General features: G+C 39.8%; 1 long non-coding RNA gene across 1 annotated transcript in view; it reads left to right on the forward strand.

Annotated features, from left to right (window-relative positions):
* The window catches only part of LOC122812875, a 164,204-nt gene that overhangs the window by 136,731 nt on the left and 4,440 nt on the right, over positions 1 to 23,033 (forward strand). The gene's annotated exons all lie outside the window — the stretch shown is intronic.

The raw sequence follows: 23,033 nt of genomic DNA on the forward strand, positions 1-23,033 counted from the left end.
TTTTCTTTAGAATATTTTTTTCCTGTAAAGCCACCTTAAATGAAGTTGATGCATCAACAACCTTGTTATCCCTAAACCCACTCATGAGGCAGTATAAGCAGATGTAATTTTTAGGTGTGGGTCTTCTTTCACGATTACTGTTTTCAAGGGTTTATTCTCATTAGAGCGACCATCCAAGAGGATTAGCTAAGGCAGTGTTGGCAATTTTTTTTTCATTCTGTACGCAAACTGGCAACAGTCTTCTAATAAAATTATCCAGCGTGTCATGGTAATTTTGAGCATCCCCAGTAAGCAGTCGTGTATGCTAAAAATAGCTTAAAAAATGTCAGACTAAGTACAGGAGCTTAGATTGGCAGTGTGTTGTACTCTGTAAAGTAAAAGCAGAAACAGAAGTTAGAAATGTGAAGAAAGCATGTTCTTTGCATGTATTGTACTAATAGTGGTTTCTGTTTTTAATAATGGCTGCAGTTTTGTTAGGCAGTACGCTCCTGTTTGGCTTAAACTATGGAACCTACTGCAGGGTGTATACTAATTTTTTTTTTTTTTGTCTGTTATTCCTTAGTCAAATATGTCATAGATTCACTGCCCAGAGCACAAGTCTCAACCTCTTAGAGCAGAAAATCTGAAAAAAGCTATAGATGTTGTGGGGATAAATGCCCAAAATAGACCACTTTTTAAATATTGCTCTTGTAGACTGAGAAAGTTGATAAAACAGCAGGCTTTGCATTAGGGTGAATTTGCTGAAGGTTCTGAAGACTGAAATTCAAATGTCTGGCATTATTTAGATACTTCAGTCCTCTTTAATTTGCCAGAATAGCAAAACTTTGAGAAACCGACTCAAAATAGGAGACAAAAATCTGGACATTTTCCAAAAATCTTGATAGTGGAGAGTTATGCCCCTGAGCTGAGGACACTGTCCTAGAGGTTACCAAAGATGGACCTCTTCATAGCAGTATGAAAGTTCTGTACTTTCCATAATGATAATTCTGTAAGAAGATGGTCCGTCTTTGGTAGTATACGCTCTGCTCATCATCCAACTCTTACTGCATCTCATCTACCTTTCCTTCTGTTTTTTGTAATCTTTTTTTCTGCACTTTTGAACTGGGGGAGTTGTATGATGCATGATGGGCAGAGGATCTGGCTGACATAGGTCTCAGAGGTTGAGGATGGACTTTCCTCTTGCAGATCTATCATTATGATAATGTTTGAGTAGGGCACTGTCACAGTTTTCATCTCAGGTTTATTGACACCACTTCTGGCAGTTTCCAGAAGGTGCAGTGTTCTGCTGAATGGATTCTAATTGGGTGTTCCTGCTGCTGATAGAGACCTTTGCTGTAAGATCTTCAATGGCTTCCATTAGCAGCCATATCTAATTTTAAGCTTTTTGTGTTCACTTATGAAGACCAATGTGACCTAAGTCCCAGCAGTCGTAAGCAGTTTCTGATCTTCTGTGTCTCTTCCTTCTCACTGCTCTGGTGGTAAGAGCCTGGCATGCTTTGAAACATCTGGTAAACATGTATTTCTTACCGGATTCACCTGTCTAATTTACTACTTTCCTGACGGTGGGCCTCTAAGTGAAAGACTTTGTTTAGAAGTTTTTTCATTTGTACTTAATTTGGTGAAACATAGAATGCTCACTGGAGGAATGTTTAATTTGTTAAATTACTATATTGAAATACTCTTTATTTGTATAGCCTGTTAAGCAGGTTTTGTTGTTTTTCCTGTCTTTGTTTCTTAGTTCATAAGTCTTGTGAATTTTAATTACTATACTTTACTGAGTGTATCCTTACTGATCCAAGTATATTCTCATCTTTCCTCATTGTATGTTTTGTAGAATTTTTAAGTTTTAACTTTGAAAACCAGTGCAAGTTAAATGTAAAATGTTTGTGACTGTCCCTTTACTCCAAGATCATTGAATCAGAGAAGTGTCTTTTTGTTTAAAGATGCAGTGACCTTTGAATTAACTGTAGTAGGAAATTTGAAGGGTATAATACCTTGCTTGGGCAGTGTGGGAAGTCTGCCTTCAAAACAAAATGCTTTCTTTGTTTTACTTCTTGAAAGTATTTTTTTTTTTCAAGAAGACTGCATTGAGTAGGTAGTTTTGCTAAAGTGAGTGTCACTGAGCCCAGTTTTATTGAGCTGTCCTATATTTTTTTTGCTTAAAAAAAAAAAATATATATATATATATATATATATATATATATATATATATATATATATATATATATATATATATATATATAAACACATACATACATATACATATTATGCACATAAAAGGGAGAGGAACTTTCCCTTAGCATGCTCAGATTAAAGGTATGATTTCTGTTTTATGCAGTGCGTACCTACCTATTAGGCACTAGCCTTCTCATTATTTAATGTTGAGATACATCAGCTTTAATTGGATAAGTGAAAGCTCTGACTGCATATCCACATCATCTCACAAATCTGACAAAGTAATTTCTGAATTAGATTAATGAGACTGAAAGCCTGGGTATAAAAGAAAGTTGTTGCATATATAGTTAGGGGTCATCAATCAAACTCATCAGCAAATGTATTGCTATATTTTTTTCAATTGAGGATCGGAACAAAAGCTTGTAGCAAGAGAAACATTCACTGCCTTTTTTTCATGAGTGCCATGTGTCAAGAAATTTCAGACTTTGGGAGCATTTTCCTCAAATGTATGGGCACAAACCAGGTAGAATGTAGAGTTAATGATGTGGAATTGCTTGGAGGTAGCAGATGCATTTCTCTTTACAGAGTACGTACTTCACGATACAGTATATGCTATTCTAAAGTGTCATAATAATCCAGTATCACTGACAGAACCAACTACTTTATCTGTTATTTAACAGTGTATTACAGATCACGTTCAAAGCTTCAAATTACAAAGTCAGAAGCCATTCAGCTTGAATGGATGTACCTAGTAGCTGATCTCCAAATTTATACTGCCTCAAAATAAAAAAAAAAATCAGTTACATAAGTAAAACAAAAAATAAACAGACATTTTAGTATGCTTGCAGGAATGGAACTCCTGCATACTATTAATCACTTCATCATGCCTGGCAGCGTTATGATGTGATTCTGTGTCCAGCTGCTGTTGGAAGTACCTCCGTGTTGCTGATCAGCACAATGCTCAAAAAAAAAAATAAAGGAAAAGTCGCAAGACGAGCATCCCAACAACAGTAATATTAAATTAATAATGTGCTTATTTGTTAAATATTCCTGTTATTGGAGTGCTTGTTCTGTGACGGTGTTTTATTTCTGCTGGACTCCATTGTTTTACTGCAGGTGGAACAAGCAGGGGGCAGAAGCAGAGACCCAGAAGACTTCTGTACTCCAAACAACATCAGCATCCATACCCTTTACATGAGAGAGCCTGGAAGGACATAATCCTGAAGGTAGCTGTAGCCAAATGACTTTTACAGAAGTCTTATTTTCACGTAAGTGTATTGTTTTATGTGAAAATAAGACCTAACAAAACGGGATGCAGCATTCTGTTTCATGCTTTGGAAAATGATTGTATTAAGGATGAATCTTACTGTTCCACAAATTTATGTGCCTTTAAAAATGTTTTAATCTTCATGCATATTCCCATCAGTTTTCCAGTCTTTTTTAATGTCTTGGCCAATATCTAGTTTCTAGTAGAATAGTTTTACTTAAGCAGTTATTTAAAAAAAAAATGCAGGTCCACCAGTAGTATACCTAGTCAGACTTTAAACTTCAAATGAACTAAATATCACTCGTCTTTTATGGTGATTTGAACATTTCTGTTTTCACTGAGTCCAAATCAAGTTCCAAGTGGCTATATTACAGTTAATCTGTATACTGAAAAAAAAACACCTGTATTGAAGTATCACTTGTGACACTGCCAAACTTTCATTCATATAAAATTAAGGAAATCTTATTAAATTCACATTTACAAACATTAGACATCACATATATTGTTCTACACAATATAATTAATCCATCATAAATTGTTCAATTCCTGCCTTATCTAAAACCTCATTCCTCCTCCAAAACATTTTTCTGCATGTATTGTTCCCACAATTTCCTTTTTTTTTATGTAATTTATGTCTACCCATTTCTAAAGATCCCACTTCCTGTTCTTTTATCTCTTTTGCAATAGTCACTGCTTCAAGTTTAGCTGGTTTAAACTTTGATTTCCATTTTCTGATAATTGTTTTTTGGTGGCCACCAGAATTAAATTCAACAAGTCCTGTATCCCAACTTAAAAAAAAATTTCCTTAGTTAAACTCCTTTGTTTAAGGAGGATTTTCAAGCTTAATGATCTGTATTGCTCTGCTGCCAGCTATGATTTAAAACTACAACAGATAAAAACGAAGAAACTGGCCCGAGATTTTAATGATTTTGTCCAGGATCATATCTTCACTTGGCGTAGGGGCAATTTTCAGTGTACACGAGTGACCAACACCCCATCAGCTTCCAGAAATCCTGATGTACAGCCGAGTGATACTGGAGGAAACCATTCCACCTTAAATATTGAGAACAGAGGGAGGAAGGATGGCAACAGATCTGACCAATGTGGCATGACGTCATCCAGTTCATCACCGCTCTGTTCTACTATTAGTGAAACTGTTAGGCCATTTGATGTTGCTACTACGTCTACTACCTTGGTGCCCAAAACAACGAACATGGATTTATCCACTGTGAACACTTTGGGGGCGAGACCAAAAACTTTTAATAACTCTCTTCACATTCTATCGATCCCTGTGAAAAAGAAGGGGAGCTTCATGAGGAGCACGTCACAGAACCGCAATGTGAAACAGAGGAAAGTTTCCCTGTGACTTTTGATGGTGACTGTTCTCATAATTATAATGAAATCAATAATGCTTGTAATGTTTATAACATTTCTAAGTATGTTTTGTCTGATAAGATGTACATATTGAATAAGGGACTGTCTTTTTTTGTTCTGAGTATGCATTCAAATTACAGTGAATTGATATTAGATTTGAGATTGTTTGCAAGGAACATAAAGTTATTTGGTTCCTCACAGGCATCTGATATATCTGATTTAAGGCAACCTAGCACTTTTAATCCACCATTATCCACAGCAGTTGATACCTTTCTGAAGTTGTGTGAAGTAGATTTGGTTGATTATTTAAGAACAAAATCAGGAACTACATACTTTAATTTGAATAGCTCACAAAAAAGAGCCTTAGAATCTCTTATGGGTAATACTGAAATAAAAATAAAACCCGCGGATAAAGGTGGCGCTATGGTAGTGCTAGATGGACAGTGGTATCACTTAAAAGTTTTGAACATGTTGAGTGATACCAATACTTATAAACAACTTATGCCGATTTGAAATAGCAGTAGTGATAAGACATGTTAAGGATAAACTGGTGGCATACAAATTAAGTAAACCGATAAAAGATGATGTGTTTGTTTATGTAGAATACCCTGTAGTACCTTTATTCAAAGCCTTGCCTAAAATACACAAAAACTTAGAGGGGACCCCCCCCCCCACGACCAATTGTCTCAGGGCAACAATGGGCAACTGAAAATGCCTTGATATGGGTCAAATGCAAGTTGAAGAGATGTCTTGCAGTACTTGATACTGTACTGAGGGATACAGCTTACTTCTTACAAGGGTTATATGACTACTTAGGATCTAATACTGGTCATAGGGGTCTGATTTTTGTAACTATGGATGTTATAAATTTGTTTACTGTGATTGAAAAAGGGTATGGTTTTGAAGCAGTGCAGTGTTATGCTAGACATTTTTCAGTTTTGACTGAAGAAGAGATTCAACAAGTTATATTGTTATTGGATTACATATTGAGTAACAATATTTTTATGTCTGAAAACTCCTATTATAGACAAGTTAAGGGCATCGCAGTGGGGACACCATGCACGAATTCCTTTGTGAATTTGGTTCTTGCCTATTGGGAGCACCAGAATATTTTTAATGCAGTCCACAGATGGAAAAAAACATCTTTGTTATTATGTGCGATTTGTGGACGATGTTTTTATGTTATGGGAGGGGTCAGTAGAGGAGTTGCATCAATTTGTGCATTATTTAGAATCTACAACTGATTTCTTAAGGGTTAGTATGTCATGTTCAAACCTGACGATAGATTTCTTTTTAGACGTTCGTCTTAAGAAAACAGAGGTGGTATTATAGATACTGTGATTTTTAGAAAGGAACGTTGGAAAAACACTTTATTAGCATATGATAGCATGCATCCCAGATTTATGTTGTGTACTAAGGATATTGATTATGTGAATGAAACCATAAAGATGTAAGATAATCTCATTAATAGGGAGTATACGCAAAGGACCATAGAATCTGCCCTAGAACAAAGTAATGTGGAGAGAAAGGATAGGGCAAAACCCTGGTTCTCTAAGAACCACCATAATGTGAATATTCATAATGCTAATAGAATGGAAGAACCTGTTTTGAGTGAATTTACGTTAGAGCAATAATATACAAGGGGTCTGTGATATTATATACAACAGAATTGGAGGGTATTATTAACAGATAAACTGGGGGACATCTTGATTGATACACCCCGATTTTGTTTTAAGCGAGGAAAGAATTTAAAGGACCTTTTATGTGATGACAGACAAGGAAATATTAGTCAATATATAGGACGTCAGGGTACATTTCCATGCAGATGCTGTAAGGCTTGTCAGTTTATCTGGAATGACAATACATTTGAACACCCTCTATCGGGTAAAAAATATTCGTTAAAAGGGTATGTAGACCGTCACACAAAAGATAGTGTGTTTAGCTGATTGTGTTTCATGTCATTCATTCTACATAGGTAAGACCAATTGCAAATTTAAAGAAAGAATTTTATAGCACGTCCGCTATATGTAATGGGAATGTACATAATGCATTGTTTCAACATATCAAATATAATGGGAATCATTGTTTTAATTTTATGGTTTTACAGGTAGTAAAATTAGCCAAAGGGGGGTGAGTTAGTGAATGAAATGGAATATAATGAGACCAAATAGATCATTGAATTAGGAGCTGATAGGCTTCCAGGTTTGGATGGTGGTGTTCCCCTTAAACCAGCCTTAAAAGAAAAGGCGGGTAGTTTATTAAAATTTGATTGGTGGTGAATTGCTTTAAATGCACCTGTGTGTTTTTATGCATTGTAATATCTGAGGAAGGGTTTTGACCTGAAAGCGCTAACATTGCTATTGGATTTCTACAGTAAATGAACGTTTTTATACAGCGTGGTGTTCTAGATTTCATTTTTGTTCTCTTGGTTTCCTTAACTGTTGTATGATTTTGCCCAAATTCATCATTCTGTCACTTCACAACCTGTTGCCCCCACTTCCTCAGTTAAGTTTTCTAGTTATGTTAGGTTTAAAAGATGTGTATCACATTCCTATTAATCCAGACGTCAAGCATTTCTTAAGGTTTCTTCTGCTTCAGATTATCAGTTCTGTACCTTACTCTTTGGACTATCCACTGCACTAAGACTGTTCAAAGTACCTAGCTCCAGTTATAGCTCATTGCAGGCTACAGGGCATCCACTTTTTTCCCATATATAGGTGGCTTGCTTATTTTTGCAGCATCTTTTTTCAGTGTGTCTTGTGTGAGAGATGTTTTGCACAAGCTGAGATTAAAGAAAACATTCAAGTCTTTTTACTCCAACAAACAGGATTATGTTCTTGGGGTGTCTGCTAGACACCTCAGTTCATACAGCTTTTCTTCCAAAGGAAAAATAGTTATCTAGATATCTTCTCTGTGGTGACATTCACCCAAACCCTGGTCCCTCTACCCTCCCCCCCCCCAATCCTGCAAATCCCTCCTTTATACTACATTGAATGCTCGAAGCTTATGTAACAAGATTCCACACTTCCATGCCTGGCTCCAACATAGCTACCCAGATATCCTATCCATTACTGAAACCTGTTTAAAGCCACACACAAAAGATCCTGAAACCACTCCCCCCAACTACAATATAATTAGAAATAACAGGACCCTCAAAAAAGGTGGTGGAGTAGCTCTTCTCTACTCTTCCTCCCTTACAGTTACTCCCTTCACCAAACCCATACCCCAGTTCACCAACACCGAACTAACCATGGCACTCCTCCAGATGAATAGAAACAAACACGTATGTATAGCCACTCTTTACATTCCCCCAGAAGACAATATCCCCATTCTTGAGGATATCCTCTCTGGTTCTCCTCTAACATTACTAACAAGACCATAATCCTCAGTGACGTTAATATTAACTGGACCGATATTCAATCTTCTACTTCTCCACACAACATAAACTTATACAGCTTCTCACAACTAGTAAACTCTACTACCAGGCCCTCGAAACACTTCTCCTCTGGTACTACTCTCAACTGGATTATTGTTTCCCACTCCCAGTACATCTCTGACAGTGGTATCCTACCTGACACTCTTAATGATCATCTTCCCTCTTTTGCTTGTTGCCTTCCCTCCACCTTACAAGTATCCCACACTTAAATGTCCTCCCACTCTCTCAAAAACTTCAACCCTGAAACCTTCACCAGCTCTGTAAAACTGGAGTCCTCTAAAAACCCTCTCCCTAGATAATGCAGTAGCCTACGTTAATAGTACATTCGTAGACCTGTTAAATGTCCTTGCTCCCTAAAGAACCAAGAGAATTAAAAGTAAAACCATCCCATGGTTAAGCAAAGAAACTACAACCATTATGCATCTCCATGACAAAGCCTGGTAACATTACCAGAAAAATAAAACCCATACCACCCTGACTTGAATATAATCTACTATGTAACAAAGTAGAAAAAAACTTGTTGCATCCGACCGCAAATCCTACTTCTCCACCCTTCAAAATAACCACAAGACCAACCCCAAAAAATTCTGGAATGGCATCTCCACTTTACTCAATCCTGGCAAAAGAGACCGCCCCTGCCCTGACCCAAAAGTCCCAGACCTGTCCTTAGCCACCCAATTTAACTCATCCTTTATTGATTATATAGCCAAACTATTTCCTTCCCCAACAAAGCTTCACTTCCACCTCTTCCTGTCTCTCCCTCCCCTAACACTACCACCTCCCAACCCCCTTCCTTCACTATCAAACCCATTCCTATCTCCACCATAAAAAAACTCCTTTGGAAACTGAAACAATGCTCAAATGCCCCTGATGACCTTCCTTCCTACTTCCTCAAAATTAGTCACTATCTTATCCCCTATCTCAAAAATTCTAGAAAAGTGTATCCACCTTCATCTTCTACCCTACCTCACAGACCATCATCTACTTACCCCCACCCACATGGTTTTAGACCTGACCACAGTACCACAACTGCTTTCCTCTCCTTCCTCAAAACAGTCAACAAAGCTCAGGATTCCGGCTGTCTAGTGTCCACCCTGCTTCTGAACTTAACTTATCCAAGGCCTTTGACACTATCTACCATAACCTTCTCCTATCTAAACTATCTAATCTAAACCTATCCCACTCTTCTGTCAACTGGTTTTCTAGTTACCTCTCCGACAGACAACAAGCTGTCAAAGGGAAAAAAAAGCCACCTCCTCCTTCCTTAATACACCTACAGGCATACCCCCGGATTACATATTGGGTCCCCTTCTGTCCTTCTGTTCAACATTTTCATAAATGACTTCCACCAAAACATTCCTAGTGCTAAACTGATTCAATACTCTGACTCTACAATATCTGCTCCGCCACTTCCACTCTCTTAAAACTAACTGAGGATGCTTTCTGTTATACCGAACGTTGGATGATAGACAACCACCTATCATTCAATGCATCAAAAACTAAAATTATGCTACTTTCCCCTTCAAAAAGCACCATTATAGACAAGAACTCATTCTCCATTACTAGTCAAAACAATACCTCTCTCGAGGTAGCCTCCCAGGTAAAGCTCCTAGGAGTCCATATTGATGAACAGTTAAAATTTGATACCCACCTACTAACCAATATAAAGAAAACCCACCAGAAACTAGGCATGCTTTACAGCCATAACCGCTATATCACTCCCACTACTAAACTTGTACTCTCTAACAACCTTCCCTCATTCCTTCTCTCCTATGTGGTGCCCCACTTCTTACCACCCTTCAGTCTTCATTAAAAAAAACAAAGCTGTCCTCCTGTTAGAACAACATTTCTAAGTTTGCTACCGGCTATAAATCCTCCTCCCACCACTGCAATGCTCTTCACAAACTAAATTGGCTCGAACTTCCCAACCATCTTACCTATATTCAACGTACTCATGCCCATAAACTCATCTTTAATCCCTCCAACTGCCCTTCCCTCCTCCTTCAAAATGCACCTACCCAACAGACTTCTAAAATCCAGTAACCAGAATTTGCTTGAACTGTACAAGTCTGCTCCTCCTCCAGGCAAACACCTACTGTCCTTTTCCCTAGCTCACCTCTGGAACTCCCTGCAACCTTTTCGTACTGCAGACAACCACTTTACCTTTAAGACCCTGCTTCATTCCCATCTCAAAACCCTCTGGGAATGATGTTCTTCAGGTTTCACTGTTGCAGTCATTACATTAGGGTAATCTGCTGGCAGGTCGCCCTCAGTCAGCCTGAATAACAGTCTTGGGTCATTTGCTGTCTCTTCTTCCATGATGTCGGGTCGTCAGGGATATAAAACATGCAGCCGACGCCATTTTATTCAGTCTTTCTTGCCACGTGGTGCCTGAAGCAGAAGCAGTTTGCAAGTGGCGGTCAGCTGACTCCTGAAATTTTCGTATTCGAGTTTCAGAGCCAAAGTCTTCAAACTAAAGCGAAGTACCTCATTGGGGAAACTTTTTCGTGCTCCTTACCGATGTCAGTAAAAGTTAATAATTGCATTACTTGTGGGAAGCAAATACCTCATAAGGATTTTCATTTGTATTCCTTGCCTAGGCCCAGATCACAACGTGCCTTGCTGTCAGTTTTGTGCTAGATTTAACCAACGCACTATTAAGCGTTGGTATATTTTTGCTTCAAAATATTTTGGTGCAAGATTTAATTATCCTGAAATGTCAGTTAGCAATCCGACTACCGGAGTTCACAAGAAACGCAAAGAAAAAGAGAGACAGACCGTTGAGGTCCAAAACAGACTACAAAACTTCTCCTAAGCCAGTCACTGGTTTGCCGGTACTCGGTGAGGCACTTTCGCAGCCCCTGATACCCGCTACTTTTGAGTCGCAGGCCTCTACCGAGACCCATTCGGAGTCCGGTATGCTGCGAGATTCTCAGAGTATTGAATCCGCGGATGTCTCTCCCTTGGATGGGTCCAGAGCCGCTGAGCAGGCACCGGCTTCTGAGGGTGTTTTCAGGCCTCAACATTTTTATATTAAACCGACGCCAGCAACATAAACAAGGTCAAAAACATCTATGTCAAAAACCTACGCATGAGCCACGTGCTCAGGCCCCTATGCCTAAAAAAACAGATGATCAAAATGACTGAGGATTTAATTACCTTGATCAGGGATTCCCAACCCCCCCTGCTAAGAGGCCTAGGCAAAGCACTGATTATGAATCTTCAGATCAGGTTTCTATTTTTTCTGACTGCTCTTCTGTTCAGGAATTTTCTATTCCACCCTATGAGGATTCTGATGCAGAGGAATCCATCCCATTTGCATCTCCTCCTGAGGATCTCTCTCTTGGAGAGGCTCTGCATACTTTAAGGAACATTTTCACTGGGAGAGTCAGGACTTTTCTGAATCAAAAAAGAGGCTTAGGGATTTCCTTCTTCCTCAGCATAGGCCTTTGGCAATACCTCATGTATTAGACATTGCTGATGTGTTTTCGGAATCAAGCATGGCTCCTAATTCCCTGCCTCTGGCTCCTAGTCAGCCAGACAAATATTACAGGGTTCCTGACTCCCACAAATTTCTATTCAAAAAATCCCGCTGCTGATCCTGAGACTATTTCTCAGGGTCCCAAGGGTGTAAAGGCCTCTACAGCCAAAAATCCTACCCCCTCTGATAGAGATTTCAGGGCGCTGGGTAGATGGGGAAAGAAGGTTTATACGTCTGCAACCTTGGCAATCAGGGCCTTAAACTGCCAATTTCATATGCTTAAATATCACCAGCATGTTATGGGCTTACTGAAACAGAAAATGATGTTGATTTCTGATTGTGTGGAAAATAAAAAGTTACAGGAATTATTGCATTCAGCAGAACAGGTTGGAAAGCATACTTTGCAATGTGGTTTTGATTCCTTGGAGGCCTTTTGTAGGGCCGCCGTTACTGGATCTGTGATTAGAAGGCATGCCTGGCTCAAGGAGCAAAATCTGCCTGATCATATTAAATCTAAATTGTTGGATGCCCCTTTGTACCATGATACTCTGTTTGGTAATAAGGCAGAAAAGATGTTAAAGAAAATGGAAGACAAAGCTAAATCTATGCAAACTGTGAAAGATTTCTTGGAAGTGCAGTCACCCAGGTTCAGTAGACACTGGCCTACAAAAAAATGGTCCTTTCCTGTGTCCAACAGAGCCACTCGGGGCAAATCCAGGCACTCGAAAGGCTCCAGATACCAATCACAGGGTTCTTACAGGTCAAAGCAATGGGGTGCCTCCACCTCCAAATCTGGAGGAAACACAGCACAACCCTACAGTAAGCAGTCTCAATGACTTTCCTCTACCATCACCAAGCACTTATCTTTTGATAGCCTCCATGGGGGGAAAGCTAGCACTTCATGCTCAAAATTGGCAGTTAATTACCCATGACAAGTGGGTATTAAACATAGTATCCCAGGGGTACAGATTTCATTTCCATACTTTGCCAATTCCAAATGGATGGCCAGATCTGCCACAAAACCAATGGGCAGAGGCCCAGAAACAAGTCATGTCCCTCATGGATTTGGGGGCTATTCAACCGGTACCAGAAAAGGGAAAAAGGACAGGGTTTTTATTCAAGACTTTTCCTGTTACCCAGAAAAGACTATTCATGGTGTCCAATACTGGACTTATCGATTTTGAACACATTCCTGGACATTCCAAAATTCAAAATGCTGACTTTACAACAGCTGCTGCCTATGCTGGGCAGGAACGCTTGGTTAGTGACTCTAGACTTGAGGCATACCTGCATATCCTAATAAGGGAATCATGCAGAAGATACCTCCGCTTCAAAGCAGTTTTTTTGCATTACCAATTCTCTGCACTGCCCTTTGGCTTATCTGCTGCGCCCAGGGTCGACAAAGTGCCTGGCACCAGTAATTGCATTCTGCAGACAAAGAAGCATTCAAATTTATCCATATCTGGATGATTGTGTCATTCAAGCAGAGGACAAGGACACTCTTCTTCAACAAGGCTTCTAGCATGCCTAGGGTACACCATAAACGAAAAGAAATCACAACTGGTACCCTCTCAAATAATTATATTCCTGGGTGCAAGCTTAATACAACTGCCCAGATGGCTTGCCTCACGCCAGACAAACAAAGGCAACTGACAACATACTTCAAACAAATGGCAACAAAAACCCAGTTCTCTGCAATGACAAATTTTGCAGGCTTTGGGGTTCATGGCATCCTGCATTCTACTAATTCCATATGTGAGACTGCATATGAGAAAACTTCAATGGTCCCTAAAAGTTTATGGAGTCAGCATTGTCACAGTCTGGAAACAATGATTCCTCTCATTCCCTGCCTACAACAGGAGTTTCTTTGGTGGGCAGAGACATGTCACCAGAACAGGGGACTGTCATTCACTCTACCCCCTGCCACCCAAACCCTAACTACAGACACATCAGACTATACTTGGGAGGCCCACCTGGTGGGGAGATGCATTCAGGGTGAATGGAGCCCAAACCCAAATGCATCTGTATATCAACCAGAAAGATGCTAGCTGTTCAGAATGCTCTGACAGCCTTCAAGGACTTACTTCATCCAGGACAACTACTGATAAAGATGGACAACACCACAGTTATGTGGTACATAAGCAGGGGGTACGCATTCCTACCCCCTTTGCAGACTAGCCATGGCCTTGTGGAACACGGCCTTGACTTACCAAATACATCTTCAAGCTCAATTCCTGCCAGGAAAACAAAATAGTCTGGCAGACGACCTAAGCAGAAATGTTATGGACCTGCACGAATGGAAACTGGATCCATAAATCTTCAGCATGTTAACACAGAAATGGGGGAGCCCAGACATAGATCTATTTGCCACTCCCCAAAATTATCAGTTGGACAAATTCTGCATAAGAACTCATCACAAAAAAGCATGGAAAGTGGATGCCCATCAGTCTATGCCTTTCCCCTGTACCTCTACTCTCCAAGGTCTTACTAAAAGTCAGACAGGAAAAACCAAAAATGATCCTAGTTGCTCCGGACTGGCCTCGCCAGCACTGATATACCCACTTCTAAAAAATATATCTCAACTTTCTCCATGGTACTTGCCTCAAATACTTCATCTACTGTCTCAACAGAACAATCAAATTCTGCACACTCTGCTCCAAACTATGAATCTTGCAGCATGGCTGATCAATTAATTATTCAAACAACACCTCTCAGTAAATCTGTGATGGATGTCATTTTGGAAGCCAGAAGGCCTAGTACTAGAAAATCTTATGCTGATAAATGGAAGAGATTCTGTGCTTGGAACCAAGCACAAGGAACAGACGCAGCAAAGCCCAGTATTCCTCAAATTTTACAATATTTGACTGAGATGCTTGACAAGGGCCTATCTTTTTCTTCAATAAAAATCCTTGCCTCTGCCATCTCGGCTCATTACAACACAGAGCCTCCCCTCTTTTCTCATCCTCTGCTTAGAGTATCTTAGAGGGGCCAAAAATGTAAGGCCTCCCAGAAGATCACCAACTCCTGCATGGGACCTCAATTTTGTGCTGGAAAAACTCACTCCGCCTCCTTTTGAACCAGCAGCTACTGCGAATATAACATTTCTATCTTGGAAAACAGCTTTTCTCTTGGCAGTCACTTCACCAAGAAGGGCTTCAGAACTACAGGCTCTCATGGCAGTGGAGCCTTTTATTATATTTTACCCAGACAGGGTGTCCCTCAGGACCAATCCTTCTTTTATGCCTAAGGTGGTATCCAGTGTGGCTCTTAACCAGACCATTCACCTGCCAACATTTTACCCAAATCCGCAGAACAAGGGGGAGCAGATTCTGCATTCATTGGACGTACACAGACAACTAAGATTCTACTTAAACAGGACCAAATCTCTCAAAATCTGAGCAACTACTGGTAGCATTTGCTGCAGGGTCAGAGGGGAAGGCTATATCAAAGCAGACTATTTCTAAGTGGATAAGCCACTGCATTTGTTTCTGCTACTTACACCATGGTAAACCTGTGCCCAAGGGGGATCAGATCACATTCCACCAGGGCTGCCTCTACTTCAGCAGCTTTTCTCAGAGGGGTCCCATCCAAAGACATTCTAGAAGCTGCTACTTGGAGCTCTGTTCATACCTTCACAAAGCATTATCATTTGCCTCTCTTCTCCAAATCCATGGCCGGCTTTGCCACTGCAGTTCTGCAGGGCCTTATAGCCTCTCCTAATGCTGTTTAGTTCCATCCTCCCATCCTTAGCTTGGGATTCTTCCCAAATGTAATGACTGCAACAGTGAAACACGAAGAACATAGTACAGTTGTGTACAGTTATCATAAATGTAGATGTTAGAGTGTATTCACTGTTGCAGTCCGGGTTACCCACCCGCCATCCCCCTTTCTATACCTTTTCTTTCCTTCACTATACACAAAAGCCTTTCTGGTGTATTTGCTTTTAGATGAAGGTAAAGTTTATGTTGCTAAAAGTGCATTTATATATATTTACTGTTTATATATATATATATATATATATATATATATTTTTTTTTTTTTTTGCTCCCCATTTGGGGGGGGGGGGCACCTAACATCTGGGGCAAAAAAAACTGAATAAAATGGCGTCTACTGCATGTCTTATACCCCTGACATCATGGAAGAGGAAATGGCAACCAATGCAGGACCCAAGACTGTTATTCAGGCCGACTGAGGGCAACCTGCCAGCAGATTACCCAAATGTAATGACTGCAACAGTGAATACACTCGAACATCTACATTTATGGTAAGTGTACACAACTGTACTTTCTGTTCTCATCCCACATGACTCACCTCTTTTTTCCCCCATTTTTCACACTCCTTTAATTCTCTCTTCTCCATCATAGTGAGCTTCTCTGACTACTACCATCTTCATGTTTCTCATTTACTCCTACTCTTGCTCTATTTTTTCTTATTGCCCCACCCTTCTTAGATTCAACAATTAACACCTCTTATCCCCCATCCTACTTTAACTCTGAGATTCCATGTAAAGCTGTAATGTCAGCTCTGTGTAGTTCACATTCTAATAAATTTAACAGGAATATGCACCAATGGATTTATCTTATTTTGACTTGTGTGTAAATTTTACCTTTTACTTTTTTCATAGATTTTTTATCATGTTATGTAATGGCATCATTATTCAATAGAATTGCACAAATGTAAATGCATTGTTTTCATATGATATTGTTGTTCATGGAGCTTTTCTCCCCAGGACTGCATTGAAAACGGGCTCTTCTTGGCACAATGGACTATCCCGGTAAACAAACTGTAAAATAAATAAAATAAGTATATTTCAAGGATTTTCCACTCAGACAGCTGTCTCTGCAAGGGAATACCTCAGGTTTTTGGTCTCCTGGCATCTGTGAGTCACATGATATCTATAGCTAGGCTCCACATGAGAAGGATACAGTGGTATCTAAACTCTCTGTTTCCAGTACCAACACCCATTATCTTTTCATGTTCTGTTTCAGGGATTTGTCCAAAGTAAAGTCATTTGTTGGAGACAAAAAAAATCCCTAAATCTAAATCCCCCCCCCCAAGCAATCACCCACCACAGACATTTCAGACTTTGCTTCGGGAGCAGTGTCAGGAGGGATGAAAGTGCAATGTATATGGGACGACAGGCAATGCAAGCAAGCTCATAAATATCAGAGGTGATTACTGTAATCAAGGCACTCAACTCTCTTAATCACCGTTAGTCCCCTGGACGTCTCTATGTTGCTACAGACAATACTACAGTCATGTGGTAGATCAGCAGGCAAGGGGAAGCAAGTGTTACCCCCTATACAGACTAGCCATGTTAATGTGGGCTATAGCTGTAAGACACAGTCTCACTCTTCAGGCACCCTACATCCCATCAGAGCAAAACTGTGTGGCAGATAAGCTGAGCAGGACAAAGACAGACCCTCACAAATGGAAACTAGATCAGGGGTCTTCCAAGATTTGATCCATCTTTGGGGAGTTCCTCAAGTAGACCTCAATGCTCCACTCTGAACAATCAGCTGGCAACATTCTGCTCCAAAAACTCCATGCAAGAATGCCTGGAAGACAGATTCAGTTTCCTTTCCTTAGACATGAGAATGTTGCTGTATGCTTTTTACCCTTTCCACTCGTACCCAGGATACCTCTGAAGATTCAGAAGGAATCCACCAAGGTTATTGTGGTGACTCCCTTCTAGTTCTAGCAACAGTGGTTCTCTTCTTCTGGAAATCAGAGTCCGTGACTTAGCAGGTAGCACACTTGTCTTGCATCCAAGGAATATATCAGAAGGCTGTTGATTCTACCATCCCCAGCTGCTTCGTTTGAGGGGGATCCCTAGTGGTCTAGAGGTTAGGATTTCTCACTGCCACAGCCCAGGTTCAATTCCCAGTCGGGGAAGTTTGATTAATTTTTAACTGTCAGTTAGTGCAGTAGTGTAAAGCTCTGCATTATTAGTGTGCTGCTGCTGCTTATGGGAAGGGTGCAGCGGCTGAATCTTTCCATTTAGTCCAGCTAACTAAATTGGTAGAGCATGAGATTCTTAATCTCAAGGTTATGGGTTTGAGACCTACATCTGACTTAAAACTTATCCTTCATAGTATCTCCTCAAAGCCCAAGGAAGTTACAGTCCCACTTCGCTTATTAGGCTCATTATTGAATATGACGTACTCTTGGGCATGTTCATAGGTGTATCCTAGGCTAATGACCACCAGTGCCTTTATAAGCTTAGCTGTAAAATCCAAGCCAGTTGTGTCCCTATGCATCATGGGTGTTTATTGGAACAAGGCATGTTAGTTAAGAAGTCTCAAGAGGTTGTGTGGGGGGAGTATGTTAGTTGGGCATTGTTTGCCTGTCTGTTCAAGACATGGGGGCGAGACCCGGTATGAATTTCCCATCCATTGGTCAGTGTTGCACGTAAATAGTGTTGGGGATGGACTCTGCTTCACATGGATGGGGAGCCTTTTACAGTGCACGGGGATCCTCTGAGACATGTATGTGACTAACCAATATGTTTTGTTTGTCACAAGAAAAATGTAAATCCTTGGATGTAGTGGCTTGGATGCTGTTCATTTTGTGAATGTGTCTTAAGTTATGTTGTGTGTTGCCACTACTGCTGGTGAAGAGCTTCATATTAATGCAGTGCTGAAGAGGAATAGTGTAAATCAAGTTAAATCATAGTGCAATTTCATGTGTTGCTAACTCGTTCAGCTGGTAGTTTTTTAGGGAACCTTGAGTAATTCTCTTCCATTCACAGTCCCCCCTTCCCCTTATGTTTGAAAACTGTAATTAGTTATTCCATCATAGCAAATCTCAAGCAAGTTGAGTCCGTAGAGCTGGAAAGTTTGTGTGAATAACAATGGGATGAACAGAGTATTTACATGTTGTTCCTGTCAGGAGCGAAAAGTGTGCTAAATCCAGAGGTGAATTTGTGGTTACCTGTCTGCTTATCCAGATTATTTTTGATTAATGTAAGAGAAGCACGTTGCTTTATGTGTAGAGGAAGGCAGTTCCACAGAAGTTGTATTCTCTGATACATATGTCTCCCAACATGTTCTTTGTCTTTATGCATAATGTCAAACCTACTCTGTGGTAGTTAAGATTCAGAGTGCACAAACACCTTCAAAATTCTTAACTAGACTAAGTAACATAAAAAAATGGCCCACCAAGGATTAAGGAAATACAGTATGAAGGACTTGTGAAGCACGAAGGCCAAGATATTGTAGATGCTTTTGAAGACATATATAAGAAACTATATAACATACCCTTATCACCATCTACAGACACATTTGGTGATTTTATATATAGTATAAAATTTCCAAAAATTACAGAAGATCAAGAAAAACTACTAAAAACACCCTTGCAACTAAAAGAGATAAAAGTTGCAATAAACCAACTCAAATCAGGTAAATCCCCTGGGCCTGATGGATACACCTCTGAATTTTATAAAACTATTCATGGAACCTATTTCCAAAATTTTATTAAATGTTTTCAACTTTATAATACAGCATGGTATAACAGATAATTATTTAAGTAACCCCAAAACAGTGTTGATTCCAAAGCTGAACTCTAATCCAACAGATCCAGCAAACTGTAGACCAATAGCCCTGATAAATACTGTCCTTAAGATCCTAGCTCATGTTATACCAAATAGACTTAAGAATATACTCGTCTTCCATCATTTCCCAAGAACAAATGGGCTTTATGATAAGCAGGCAAACACGTGACAACATCCTCCTCTTAGATACCATTATCAGACTTCTTAACAGTGATAAATGCCCTAGATATGTTCTCATGGCAGATGCAACCAAATCTTTTTATAATTAATTTACATTTCCTATTTAATGTATTGCCTTTATATGGTTTTCCTCAGGAATTCATAAGGATAATTAAGGTTCTATATCGGAAAGCTTCTACCACTATCCAGATAAATAAGCTCAAAACTAACCCTATACTCTTATCCAGTGGTACAAGACAAGGTTGCCCTCTTTCCCCATACCTCTTTAATCTTTATCTAGAACCTCTCCTTCTGTCTATTTCACAAAAAACTTCCACCACATACCTAGAATCTATAATACAAATCTTATATACTCTGCTTTTGCTGACGACTTAAACATATATTTTCAACTTCCCACTACCGACCTCCCAAAAATGCTTAAAGCTATACATGAGTTCTCTGAAATCTCTAACTATAAATTTAAATAAATCCCACATTTCCCCTGAATCTTATAGGTCATAAGGAATTTTACTTTCACATGAGTGGGATCAAGATAAGTTACTAGATAAAATACCTAGGAATACTATTTACTCCTGACTTTAAAGATATCATGAAGAATAACCTACTGCGTACATGGACAAATATTGAAAGTGATATCAATAGATGGAAGAATATTAATATGTCATTACTCTCAAAAGCTAGCGTTGTTAAGATGAATCTTTTACCAAGAATACTTTTTCAGCTAAATGCTACCTTTTCAAATATTCCCCAAAAATTCTTCCATGATATTAAAAAAGCGACATCAAGATTCTTATGGTATCCCAAATCTACTAGAATTAAATATGACAAACTTGTACTTACCAAGGATAAGGGGGGATTGGGGTTGCCTGATTTCAAACTCTATTATAGTATATTTACTGCTTGCAGACTAATACAGATAAGCCATGCCCCTTATGCAAATACTTGGACACCCAAATGGACCAAAATCTGGCTTGAACAACTGAAATCCCTAGGGTATAACAGCAAATTCCTACCATTTTTAAACCTAAATCAAACTGGCATATTCACAGAGAATCTACACCCACTAATTAAACACATGATTCTTACTACACAGAAATTATTCAAATCATTGCAACTATTAGATGCTCTTGCCTTTATACAACTGCTCCACCTAAATCCAAACCTACTAATAAATAATAAACCTTTAAATCTAACAATTGCCCCCTGATAAAAGATTTCACAATATGGGAAATCTACCAATGGAAAGAATCCAATATACTACAAATAAGACTAGAACTTAATCTTCCTAAGAAATATACTGTTATTCTTACCCAAATCTATTATCTTATAAATGCTAAATTCTCATAAACACAAGTAAACTTGCAGGACATTAACTTAGTAAAACTAATCCTGGAAAACCTTGTGATTAAAGGGAAAACCATCTCTCTAGGACATATAAACTTGTAACGGACATAAAACACCAGAATTCTCTATTTTCAAACTATTAGCAAGAAAAAAACAATCGCTGACTGAAGAAATTGAGACAGGCCATTGAGATACGATCAGATTCATTCCTTTTAAGAAGCTGCTATATACGCACATTATGATAAATAACAATGTGTACTATACCCCATCAAAACTAAATAAGTTCAATCCCAACTTTTCCCCTATATGTCCCCATTGCCCAAAACAAACTGCTGATATTCTCCATGTCATGTTTAACTCTAGCAAGGTACACAACCTATGGTGCTCTTTAAGAGCTAGGTTAGAGAAGATGGGATATGAAAAATCAACCCTGTCATAGGAGACAGCTATATTGCACATTAACCAATCTGGTGGTCCCCTGCCATAAACAAACTCTACAACAGAAGAGAAAAACTGCTGCAAATATGAGTAAAATTCCATGATTGGAGGAACTCCCTGGTCAGCCTCAGTAACAAGTTGAGATCCCTCAAAAAATCCTTCAAAGCTAGTTAGGAAAACAAAATCGCCAGTGTTTCTAAAGACAACCACAAAGCATTCTATAGCTATGTCAAGAATCTCAATGGCAACACTCAGATCTGCTCTGAGTTACAGCACAATGGCACTAAATATACAGAACCAACTGATATTGCCAACATCTTGGCAGATAGGTTCAGTGCTAACTTTACACCCCTGTCACCCCCTAAAGGGCCCATCTCTATACCGGAAGAATGCAAAGTTCCTGTAGTCACAGCTGCACAGGTAAAAACCACACTCCCCAAAGCCAAGAACACGGCATCCATGGGACCTGACAACATCCCAGGCTGCGTTCTACACGAACTGCAGAATGAACTGATGCCACCTAAGCACCATGTTCAGTCATAGCCTCACCTCAGGATTTGTGTCCACTGAATGGTGCACAGTGACTGTTATCCCACTGCACAAAGGGGATCCACCATGGACCCCAGGAACTACGGCCCCATTAGCCTGAAGAGCTTGGTCTGCAAGGCCATGGAACATATCCTGGAACTTGTAAATAGACATTAGTAATCTCCAGACTATGGACCCCACCCAGTTTGGGTTTGTAAAAGGCAGATCATGTCTCCTAAACCTGATAGACGACTTTGAAGCAGTCACCAAAGCTGTAGATGAGGGTAAGGTGGTTCACACAGCCTATCTAGATCTCGCCAAGGCTTTCAACACCATCCCCCACTCTGGAATGATAAACTCACTAAACTATGTATAAATCCCTGTGTCACAAGATGGGTTGCCAACTGGCTCACCAACAGAACCCACACTGTGAAAGTAGCGGACTCCAAATCCGTCTTCAGACCAGTGACAAGTGGAGTACCACAAGGTTCAGTCCTGGGTCCTCTCCTGTTTGGTATCTACTTCTCTAAAGTACAAGCTAACACAAAAGGTCTTTGGCTAATGAAGTTTGCAGACGACTGCAAACTAGTAGCCATAATCGAAACTCCTAACGATATGGGCATCCTACAAAAGGGCCCCACTGAGACAGATGCCTGGTATCAAAGCCATGGTCTCAAGCTCAATGCCAAAAAGTGCATTGTCATCCCTTTTGGTAAAAACTCTGTACCCATGAACAACCATGTAGGCAGTAGTCTACTTAACACCCAAAGTGTGATAAATCTTGGGACACAAGTGGACAGTAGTCTCTCCTTTGATAATCACATCGCCACAGTAGTCAGGAAATCCTTCTAAGTGGCACACCTTATCACAAAAGGTTTCTCATCCAGGAAAAAGAGGTAACTCCCCCTCTACTTTATCACTCATTAGACCCTTTATAGAGTACAATGTCCCTTTTGGTATGTACTTCACAAGACATCTACAACTGGAAAGGCCGCAGAAATACCTCACAAAAGAGGATTACCGGCCTCAAACAGATGCCGTACGCAGACCATCTCAAAAAACTCCAGCTTTACTCCGCCGCATATCGCCTACTCACAGGCGATCTTTGCCTAACATACAAAGCTATGTCAGACCCAGAGCTGTTGGACATGCTGCACTTAAAGAAATCCCAATCCCTCCGAGCTACACGCTCTAGGGACCTAAACCTTGTCACTACAATAAACAGAACATGCTAGAGGGATAGATTCCTGTCCCAGAG

Source organism: Protopterus annectens, chromosome 10.part0, assembly GCF_019279795.1.
Source record: "Protopterus annectens isolate FY-2018-M chromosome 10.part0, PAN1.0, whole genome shotgun sequence".
Taxonomy (NCBI): Eukaryota; Metazoa; Chordata; order Ceratodontiformes; family Protopteridae; genus Protopterus; species Protopterus annectens.